Genomic DNA, 11909 nt, shown 5'->3' with positions numbered 1-11909 from the left:
ACTAATTGTATTATTGTGAGTTATTTTCTGCCAGGCTGTTTTAGTTGCCAATAGAGGGAAAATGTCTTATTTTGGTGAAAATGAACAAATAAGTAAAATAACATCTGGTTGTATCTGAAGATTCTGTTAACATGAGAAAAATATATGAAAGAGTAGAATGTTTATAAAGCATCCATTTTTTTTTTTACCCCTGAGATTCACTGGGATAGATTTTGGAGATTCCACTGGCATCATTTCAACAAATATTTACTGAGTATTTAGTATGTTCAAGACAGCAAGAGAATTGTGTCCTCTACCTGAGTCTGCCAGAGGAGATAAGAAAGTACATAATGGCTGCTTTGCAAAGTATAATATGAAAAGAGTAAAACTGAAAGATACAATGTGCTAGAACTTCCAAGGATGAAGAGATCACTGGCAGCTGGGGAAAAATAGCCATGGAGCTACGTCCATATCCCTCAAGTGTTCAGTCTTAGGGAGAATGAAGACTCAATGGCGCCGGAAAGCCAGATAAATACACATTCAAAATAACACACATTTATTAATAATCTTTTCTTAAAGTAGAACACCTCATTGCTGTTTGTGGAACAGCATGTGCTCATAATATTCTTCATACAAAGGGAGGCCTTACCAAAGTACATTCTAGTTACCAGTAATGCTCACTTTAATGTTTTATTGATGCTCCCTGCACCAACACACTGGATTATTTATTGTTTACCAGAGCCTTTTGTGGGTAACTAAGGTGTTCTCTTATATGAGAGAATCTTATAAGACAGAAATCTATCATCCAAGATTAACAGAAAATGCCCATCTGATCCAGGCTTTCTGTCTCTTTGAAATTATTTTAAATGACTATTTGCAGTATATAATTATTTTTTAATGTGCAGAGTTTATAATTCGAAGGCCAGAGCTTTCTCTCAGGGTTGAGTTTATAAATTTTCAGTTGGCTTGTGAGGCTGGTAGGGGTACTTCTTCTTGCCTAATTTGGTTTCTGGGAAGATTTCATTCAAGTCCTCAATGGTCATCTTATCAAATGGAATTATGTTCTTCATCTTCTCCATGTCTTTCTCATATTCTTCAATCCTGATCTTTGGAAGAGACAAAAACTCAGCACAACTTTTCACCTCTTTTTCTTCAGCATCCAAAGGGAAACCTTAGTTATTTTATTGCTTGGAGTTTGGGACCAAGGTGTAAGATCTTTGAACTAAGTCCTTCTTAGGTCCCCTCAACTAAGTTCTCAATTTCTCTTGGGGAATCCTTTGTGGAAAGAAAGGTGACTCTGATTCCACTCAAGTGGAATGGGTGTCATGGTGGCCAAGATCTGGGACACAGGGTTGAGGCATCAGAGCCAGGGAAGAACAATGAACACTAAACTTAGGGGTCAGGGCAGGCATGGGAACCAGTTTCAAGGCCAGCAAGTGGAAATCAAGGAGAAAATGAAGGGAATGAGAGGTTCCAGGAGTATGTTGGTGCCTGCAGCGAACAGTAACAAAGGATAATTATGGAGACTGTGGAAAGGCCAAAGGAGGAGGCAATGTGACTATAGTAAGGGCAAAGGTTAAGAGATTGCTGTGTGGGAGAAAATGGACACAGGAGTTCTATTTATTCATAATTTATATCGACATAAAACTTCCAGAAAGTTTAAGGCAGCTTTCAAGAATAGAAACAATTGCAGTACAGTTGTTAAAGTAGAAATAAAAATAGTTTGAAATAAGGAGAGGGAACAGGAAACAAATTTACTAAATGCCCAAGAAAATCTGGTTATTTTGACTGAGCATTGACTTTAGCTTGGACTTTTCTAGTAGCCAGGGGAAAAAAAGGGACAATTTTCATAAACTTGCTGTCAAATAGAAGCAAGCAAGAAGCAGGATTAAATGCCAGCTTTCTTTTTTATTCAAAATAAAAAGAACAAAACTTCCCTGTAGGAACAGATGGAGTACTGAATTGAAAAGGAAGTCTGGGGCTTCCCTGGTAGCGCAGTGGTTGAGAGTGTGCCTGACGGTGCAGGGGACGCGGGTTCGTGCTAAAGGTGTTTTGTGGATGTGATGCCTGTTATAGGATGAGAGTTATAGGATGAGTGGAAGTAATCCAGGAGAAGATGTTTTGGGGGGAGATGGGGTGGAGAGGGCAGGAAGGTGCACCAAGAAGGAAGGATCTATTCAAAGCCCAGGAGACAAGAGGGAGCCTCGTATGTTCCTAGAAGGGAAGAAGTTTATTCTAGCTGGTGTTTAGAATGTGAAAGGGGAGTAGTAATATCTGAGGCTGGAGCCACAATTAGAGTATAGATCTTGTGGGGTCTTATAACCACGTTGAGGAGTTTAGACTTTATTATAAGAACAAAGGGAAACCATATAATTTTTATCAAGATATTCATCAAAGGATTAACATGATCACACTTACATTTTTGAAAGGTCACTTTGTGGAAAAGAGAATGATTGAATTGGAACAGGATTGAAGCAGAAGGATCAATTAGGAACTTGTTGCCATAATCCAGGAGAGTTTAAATTGGCCCTGAATAAAAAAGTGGTAGTGTGGTAGATGTAAATTATTTTGGAGTCCTCTCTCTCTCATACACACACAACCTTCAGGAATTGATTAGTGACAGTGGGCTAGGAAGAATTCAGAGATGAAGTCTTCATGTGGACAGTGTTGGGTCTACTGAGATAAGAGACACAGGATGGGGAGAAGTTTTGAGGTGGAGGGTGGGGAGTGAATATGTTTTGGTATATGTTTGGTATATTATGTTTATTATTTTAATACCCTAAATATACAAAGGGAAGTAGCCAATAAGCTATTTGATAAATGGGTCTTAAGTTAGGAGATTGGAGACAGTATTCTGATGATAACTGAAGCTATATGAGCCAATGGGCAAAGTATTTAGCAGGTGCTCTCTCAATAGTTGTCATGGGACCAGCAGGTAGACAAGAATCAAAATGTTGATTAAGGTGAAGAACAAAAGGGCATATTTTATGTAAAATTACCAAACATTTTGTGTTAACTCAAAAAATAAATATATTCACATGACAATCTTTGATATAAAATTATGGCTTTTCAAAAACTTAGGTCTAGTGATTAGAGTTTTACATGGTATTTCTTGCTGAGTTCATACTTGGAATGAAGCACCTGCAATTCCCAGTTTTCAGCTTCTATAAAGTGGAATGAAGGCCAAAAAATGCTTGCGAAGAATCTATATATATATTCTCTCTAGAGATTCACTTTTCCTTTTGGTTATTTATAGTTGTTTCTGTCAACCTAATTCTTCTTCTTCTTCTTTTTTATTAAGCAGCTTTGTCCTGAATCTTTCTAAAGCATTAAACATTTTCTTTATGAAGTCACACTTGTCAATTTATGGAATATTTAATTATAGCGCATATAACATAACAAGTGGAATTAGATGAGGAAGAAATACTCATTGTTGTAAGTTGTAAGTACACAACTCAATGGGAGGGGACATTTTACAGAGTAACTGAGCAGACTGAGTGTGGGTCAGAGTGTTTTACAAAGAAAGTGAGGTATATTGCTTTATTTGCTAATTAGTTGAGACTGTTTAAGAGAGGTATAACATAAATCCTAAGAATATAAATTAGTGATGCTTGCCTTTAAATCATGAATTCTGTTTTGCAACATCAACATTTAAAATAAAACATTTATTTCTCCATCTATCAGAATTGCTGTCCCTGTCTTTTGGTTTATAATAGGAGCAATAAGGCATTAACAAAGCCTATCTTTCCCATTTTTTCTAGTAAAAAGTTAAATTTCATATTAAAACAGTGATCTTAATGTTACACGAAATCTTGGTGACCAAGAGCAAATTTCATAGTCAAGAGAACCTTTGCCTTTTCTGCTGTTTCTGAAATGTTTTGAACTTTTCCCAAATCTAATCTTATGCACAGGGGGTGGTTAGATTGCTGAGTTTGAAAATCGCTGCATTGAGCTGGGCATAATCAGCCTCTTTTAGTAGTTTGTGTTCACCTTTGTGTGCTGCTCATAATCAGAGTGGCTTCACCTTTCACTAGCTGTCCAGGAGTGTTTAAGATGATAAAGCTTTAATTTTCAGTCTGTTAAAAATTCCCTGGGTTCCTCATCCTGCCTCTCTTCGTTTCTTCTACATGAATTTCAAGAGATAAAACATGGTGCAGGGCACTGCTCTGTTGACAAAATAAAATTCTGATTCCAATGGCAGACCTCCCTACTGATTTATTTGTCTTGAAAGAGAGAGCTTCCCTCTTGAATTCAGTGTTTCTCATACCCACCTAAACTTACCCACCTTGTTCCTCCTTCTGTCTTTCCTCTTGTTCCTTAACACCATCATTCCCTGTCCACCTGTAATGCCAAATCATAAATGTGAGCAGCATCCTAGTCTCTTTCTTTTCCAACTCTACACAGTATTGGTCACCACACATTATCAATTCTGTCTTCTAAATTTATCCTCCCAATTTTGCCAATACTACCACTGGATTCTTTCACCTGGATTATAGTCTAGGACTTCCAATTTATCTTCCTCCCATTAGATTCAGCCCTATTTTCATCAGCCATCCACACTGCCACCAAAATGACATTTCTAAATTGCAAATCTGTGTATGTCATTTGCCTATCTAAAACTCCACCCAGTTGCTCATCTCCTTCAGGATAAAAAGTCCAAGCTTTTTACCTTGAACCCTCTGGTCTCTTCAACTCCCCTCTCTCCATGTATCAGACTCCTTTGAGCCTCCAAATCCACTGCCTATTTTCATGCCCCCTTGCATTGCATGTGTTCTCTCAGTATATACAGCTTCCCCACTTGGAAGCATGGCAAACTCCTTCTCATCCTTTAAAACCCATGTGTCACTTTCTCCCAGAAGTTGCCCTGCACCACCCTCAATTCTTCACTTCTTCCTGGATGTCATTTTGGAATATTGATCTGCTGCGAGTATGTAAATATTTATTGGAGAGTCTATTTCCCTGTATGGTTGTGATCTCCTTGATCCTAGTTTTAGTTTCCTAAACTAAAGCAAAGTGCTGGCCACACTGAGAGAAATAAAACATTATTAATGGTTGATGTAATCATATGAATGAATGTCCCTAGCATAGTTCCCTCTTTTATTCCTTTTGCTAGCAAGGAAAACTGCAGTCCTGAATAAAGGAGATGCTCACTGCATTTGCCTAGTGGAATTAGATAGAACAGATCTCCATGAGAAAAAAAAATAATCTTGTTGGAGATGCCAGGTATTTGTCACTCTAGGGATTAGACAAAAAGAATGTCTGGTCTCTAAGTATTCTGGATTTCACTCACCTCAACCTTCACCTTGGAAGGAAACTCCACCAACAATGTAGTAACATGGAATTTTCTTGGCATGTTTTGTGAAAATTACCACCATATAGTCAACTAAACTGTGTAAAACAATAAATATCACTTAATTTTCTTAGATTTAATGAGCACTTCCGGTGTTGTGTGCCAACCTTAGGGAGAGAGACTTTTTGGAAAGGGTTAGGACTTAGTGGGTCAGCAATTGGGAATGTGGGTTTTATTATCCAAGTAGTAATGTCACCTTTAAATACTGAGGTGACATTATCTGTAAAGTAGCTCTCCATTCACTACTACACTTATAGAGAGTAAAGCTACTCTCCAGCTCCAGAACAGCTAATGCAAAATTTAACCAGACAGTCCCTAAGAAATTAGGATTCTGGATTGCAAATGAAATAGCCTAGATGAACTAGCTTAAACACAAAAGAGGAATATAAGATTGTCTCATGGAACCCAAGAATGAGAACACACCTGCTGGAAAAGCAGGGCCTCAAAGTGCCCTGGTTCATCTCTCATATCTTCTCTCCCCTCACCAGTTGTAGCCTCTACTTTCTATCTTCTGTAGATCAGCCATCTCTGCTTTCTCCTTGCAGGTGAGAGAGTTTCTTTGTAATAATTTAATTTTTTTTAATTTTTAAAAGTATCATAGCAAAATGAACTTTTTTCTTTTGAAAAATACTTATGAATTTTGTGAATTTTAATGCACATATAAATTTGTGTAACCACTATCACATCAGGATACAGAACGGTTTCATAACTTCCCAAACTATCACATGCTATCCCTTTTCAGTCACACTTTGCCCCCATCCATAACCCCTGGCAACCACTGATATGTTCTCCATCACTATAGTTTTGTCTTTTTGAGAATGTAATATAAGCAGAATCATACAGTATGTAAATTTGGAGAACTGGCTTCCTTCAATTGCCATAGTGTCTTTGTGATTAACTCAAGTTGATGTATGTATCACTAGTTTCTTCCTTGTTACAGAGGTATATTATTCCATTGTGTGAATGTACCAAATTTTGTTTAATCCATCCAGCTACTGTAGAATGAGATGAAGTTTTAATGCTTATCTCTTTAGTTGCAAGAAAATAACTAATTGATGTTCTTGGTTTCAAATCCAGAAACCCTTGTGAGTTACTAACAGGCCTATCATGAATTAGATCACCATCCCTGGAGAAATCAGTTAGAATTCAGGATAAGGTGTTGAACTGGTCTAACTTGGGTCTATGCTCAGTCCTATTGTTTCATCTTCGACCACAAGGGCACACTATTAAGAGAACAAGGCAGCTGCCACAGAAACCATAAGGATGAAGAGGAAGAGGAGTGAGGGGTGAAAAAAAATGCATTCTTAACCAATTACCTCATAAACTTGTTTTTCATTAAACTTCTTCCCAGATAAATTGGTCTAAAAGGTATGGTTTGCCAACCTTGATTCATAAACTGTTAGAGCTGTGTTGCAAACTCAATTTGGTAGGAACAATTACATTCCTTCATTGTCTGAGTGGTAACAGACAAGGGGCAGTGACTGCTTGTGGATCATATGGCCCAGCTCACTTACCTTCGCTGGATTGGCCCTGCTCCCTTAGCACTGTGACTTGTTTAAGTGTCCAGGTACACACAGAAGATCAAAGAAACATATGGTGGAAGCCCAACCTGGTGCAAACATTTTGTTTGTAAGTCATGGTCTCATCTCTCATTTGCCTTTTCTTTCCTTGAAAAATAAAAGATTTCTTTTTCTTGTTTTTCCATCTAAAATGTTGTCCTATCTAAGGCATTTTCTAGTCAGTGCTGCACTGCCTTCAAAATACATTTTTCTATCCAGTGCACAATAATTGCTGTGATCAATGAAAGTTTGAAATCAGGCTTCCACTCAGCTTTGTCTGTCACCCGTATATCACTTACATCAAAGAGACCTGCCTCTGCTTAAATCCCTAAAGCCAAGGAAACAAAAAAGAAAAAGCCAACCATTGTTGATATCACTCTCAAAAGACACTGCCTTGTCTTTTGTTCCTGGAGAAGGGGAGAAATAGGGGAGGGTGACCTCAAGCATAAGTAAAGTAGTTGGGGCTCAGGGTCTACTAACCCTTCAATCAGAATAGTACTCTTGTGATTTCTGTTACATACAGGGCCTCTGTGTAGATTTTATTAGAAGAAAAGCATTCCATTGCTGAAGAAAAACTCTGACAACAGCCTAGCCAAATACAGAGATACAGAGATTCCTACCATCTGCTAGTCTTGCTTTGTTTCTTCTGTTTTGCTTTTCTCTTATGGACTTTTATTCTTTGGAAGTTGTTTCTCTAGGAACTGCCTTGTACATAATTTAGTTATCCATTTTTGGTGTATTCAAGAAAATTTTTTTTAAAGTTTTTAAAAATTATGGAAATAATGTTCAGTTAGAAAAACTGTAAAATGTATAAAAGAAAAAAGAGGTGGCTAAAAATCATCCTTTAATCCATCACCCAGAGACAGCTACTTTCAACATTCAATCCAATACTAAATCCTATCATTGTACTGTCAATATATTTGGGAAATTCATCCATTTTATTCCATTTCTACTACCAAGTATTCGTAGAAATTTCTACTAGTCCAAGTTTTATAACTGGTCTCTCAATCTGTTAAAAATATCCATTACACCCCTGGTTAAAAATTTTCAGCTGATACTCAATAGACAAGTAAAACACATTTCCTATGAACCACTAGGGGTTGAATGCTTTGGCCTTGGAAACTTTTTTTTTTCTTGCGGTACGCAGGCCTCTCACTGTTGTGGCCTCTCCCATTGTGGAGCACAGGCTACGGACGCGCAGGCTCAGCGGCCATGGCTCACGGGCCTAGCCTCTCCACGGCATGTGGGATCTTCCCAGACTGGGGCATGAACCCGTGTCCCCTGCATCGGCAGGTGGACTCTCAACCACTGCACCACCAGGGAAGCCCTTGAGAACTTTTTTCATCACGTTTTCATTCTCTCCACTATGTTTACTCTGAGGATCTCATGTCAATACTCAATGGTTCTGTCTGCACAATATATCTAAGAGATTTCTTCATGTGCATGTGTTGACACCCACCCCCAGGTTCTAGTGCTAATATAGATGAATTCCTCTTTGGTTACTTCATTGAAAATGTGAGAAAGGAGAGACTAGGTACATAGAATCATGTTGCTATCTTGCCTCCTTAAGAGAAAGTTCTTTTCCACTAAGACATGATGATGAAAGTCAAAATAAACAGATTTGGCCATACAGGGTGCATGATTACCAGGGAGTACTTCTTTCAACACTGGAAAGGCAATATTGTCACCATCATTGGTCCTCTCTTTGACCTCAACCACATGATCTGTGGTTTTAGTGTCCATGGAAAGTTCAATGGCAGTGTCTAAGCTGAGACAGGAAAGCTTGTGATCAATGGCAGTAAATCTCCATCTTAAAATATCAAATGGGGGTGATGCTAGTGCTGAATATGATGTGGAATCCACTGGTGTCTTCCTTACCTTATAGAAGCCTGGGGTTCACTTAAAGTATAGATACCAAAGGATCATCACCTCTGCCCCTTCTGCTGATGCTGCCTAGCTGATGTTTCAATGTGATGGCAGTGAAACATGATGTATGACCACTCCCTCAAGATGATCAGTAATGCCTCCAGCAGAAGTCTTGGCCTCCCTGGCCTAGGTCACCATGACAACATTGGCATTTTAGGGAGATTGGTAACTATATCCATGCTATTATTGCCATATCAAAAGCTTTACATATCTCCTCTGGAAAACTGGCATGATGGCTGGGGTTCTTCTCAGAACATCCACTGGTACTGTCAAGGCTGTGGGAATGACCTCTATGAGCTGAACAGAAAGATCACTGACATGGTCTTCTTACTCCCAGGGTGTCTGTCATGGATCTGACCTGACCTCTGGAGAAAGTGAAAAATATGACAACATCAAAAAGCAGTAAACAATTAGTTAATAATGGAAACTCACATAAGACTATCAGCTGACTATTAAGCAGAAATTTTTTCACCAGAAAAAGTGGCATAATAGGTTCAAAGTGATAAAAGGAGAAAAAAACCATTTAACCAAGAATACTCTACCTTGAAAAGTTATCATTCAGAATTGAAGGAGAGATGAAGAGTTTTACAAACAAGCAAAAGCTAAAAGAATTCTGCCTACTAAATCAGCTTTCAAAGAAATGTTAAAAGGACTCCTCTAAGTGAAAAAGAAAAGACCTCAACTAGAATATGAAAATTATGAAAGGAAAAATCTCACTGGTAAAGGAAAATATAAGCAAAGGAAGTAGATCAACCACTTATAAAGCTAATAGGAAGGTTAAGAGAAAAAAACAGTAATCCATCTATAGGCACAATAAGTAGTTAAGGTGTGCACACACAAAAAAGATGTAAAATATGATGTCAAAAACTTTAAATGTGGGGTGTAACAGTAAAAATGCTGGGTTGCTCAAATGCATTCAAAATTAAGAGATCGACTTAAAATAATCATATATATATACATATTAGATACATACACACACACAAAGAAAAAGGAATACAAACATAACACTAAAGATTGTCATCAAATCACAAGGGAAGAGAGCAAAATAAAAAGAAAGGAACAAAAAAGAACAACAAAAACAACTAGAAAACAAGTAACAAAATAGCAATAAATGCATACCTACCAATAATTACTTTAAATGTAAATGAACTAAATTCTCCAACCAAAAGATATAGAGTGGCTGAATGGATACAAGAATAAGACCTGTATATATGCTGCCTGCAAAAAAAACCAAAACAAACAAAAATAAAACTTCAGAGCTAAAGACACACACAGACTGAAAGCGAGGGAATGGGAAATGATACTCCCTGCAAATGAAAATGAAAAGAAAGGTGGGGTAGCTATACTTATATCGGACAAAGTAGACTTTAAAACAAAGACTGTAACAAGAGACAAAGAAGGACATTACATAACACCCCACTTACATCAATGGACAGATCATCCAGATAGAAAATTAATAAGTATACTCTGGCCTTAAATGACATTTTACACCAGGTGGACTTACTTTATCTATATATATATAAAACTTTATATATATATAACATTCCATCCAAAAGTAGCAGAATACACATTCTTTTCAAGGGCACATGGTGTATTCTCCAGGATATATCACAAGTTAAACCCCAAAACAAGTCTCAAATTTAAGAAGATTGAAATTCTATCAAGCACATTTTTCAACCACAATGGTATAAGACTAGAAACCAACCACAAGAAAAATACTACAAAAAACACAAACTCATGGAGGCTAAACAACATGCTAAACAATGAATGGGTCACTGAAGAAATCAAAGGGAAATTTAAAAAATACCTGGGGACAAATGAAAATGGAAAGACAATCATCCAAAAACATGTGGAATATAGAAAAAGCAGTTCTAAGAAAGTTTATAGGGATACAAGCCTACCTCAGGAAAAACAAAAATTCAAAATAAACAATCTAATATTACACCTAAAAGAGCTAGAAAAAGAACAAATAAAACCCAAAAGTAGTAGAAGAAAAGAAATAATAAATATCAGAGCAGAAATAAATAAAATAAAGATTAAAAATGAAAATGAAACTAAGAGCTGGTTCTTTGAAAAGATAAACAAAATTGACAGACCTCTAGCCAGACATGAAGAAAGAGAGAAGGCTCAAATAAATAAAAACAGAAATGAAAGAGAGGTTACAACCAAAACCACAGAAATTCAAAGGATCATAAGAGATTTATTATGAACAATTATATGTCAATAAAATGGACAACCTAGAAGAAGTGGATAAATTTATAAATATACAATCTCCCACTACTGAGTCAAAAAGAAATAGAAAATGTGAACAGATCAATTACCAGTAATTGAAGTTGAATTAGTAATCAAAAAATGCTCAACAAACAAAAGTCCAGGACCAGACAGCTTCACAGGTGAATTCTATAAAACATTTAAAGAAGAATTAGCACCTATCCTTCTCAAACTATTTCAAAAAATTGATGGGTAAATAATGCTTACAAACTCATTCTACAGAGCCAGCATCACCCTGGTACCAAAACTAGACAAAGATACTACAGAAAAAGAAAAGTATAGGCCAATATCACTAATGAGCATAGAAGCAAAAAGCCTCAACAAAATATTAGCAAACTGAATTCAACAATACATTAAAAGGGTCATACACCACGATCAAGTGGCATCTATCCCAGGATGCAAGGATGGTTCCATATCTGCAAATCAATTGATGTGATACACTATCTTAACAAATTGAAGAATAAAAATCTTATGGTTACCTCAATAGATGCAGAGAAACCTTATGACAAAATTCAACATACATTTATGATTTTTAAAACTCTCAAAAAAGTGGGTATAGAAACATATCTTAATATGTTACTCATACTTAACATAAAAGCCATATGTGACAACACGTTACTCAATGGTGAAAAGCTGAATGCATTTCCTCTAAGATCAGGAAAAAGATAAGGATGCCCACTCACTCAACTTTTGTTCAACATAGTATTGAAAGTCCCCGCCACAGCAATAAGCAAGAAAAAATAAAAGGACCCAAATTGGAAGAGAGGATTGAAACTGTCATTATTTGCAGATGACGTGATATTATATATAGAAAATTCTATAGA

At 36.9% G+C, this 11909-nt stretch overlaps 1 long non-coding RNA gene across 2 annotated transcripts; it reads right to left on the bottom strand.

The window, feature by feature from the left end:
* Positions 1–510: 510 nt before the first annotated feature.
* Positions 511–8061, bottom strand: LOC113614428 (uncharacterized). Of its 2 annotated transcripts, none has more exons than XR_003430620.1 (2): positions 4251–8061; positions 511–1085 (listed from the first exon to the last, which is right to left on the bottom strand). It is a non-coding gene; the product is annotated as an uncharacterized LOC113614428 (long non-coding RNA). The 2 variants fall into 2 exon arrangements; XR_003430619.1 differs by having other exon boundaries at positions 4265–8061.
* Positions 8062–11909: the final 3848 nt, after the last annotated feature.

Source organism: Aethalodelphis obliquidens, unplaced genomic scaffold (genome assembly GCF_003676395.1).
Source record: "Aethalodelphis obliquidens isolate GAN/ISIS:26980383/991018 unplaced genomic scaffold, ASM367639v1 scaffold96, whole genome shotgun sequence".
Taxonomy (NCBI): Eukaryota; Metazoa; Chordata; class Mammalia; order Artiodactyla; family Delphinidae; genus Aethalodelphis; species Aethalodelphis obliquidens.
The sequence above is the reverse complement of the archived record's forward strand: the minus strand, read 5'-3'. Positions and strand labels throughout refer to the sequence as shown.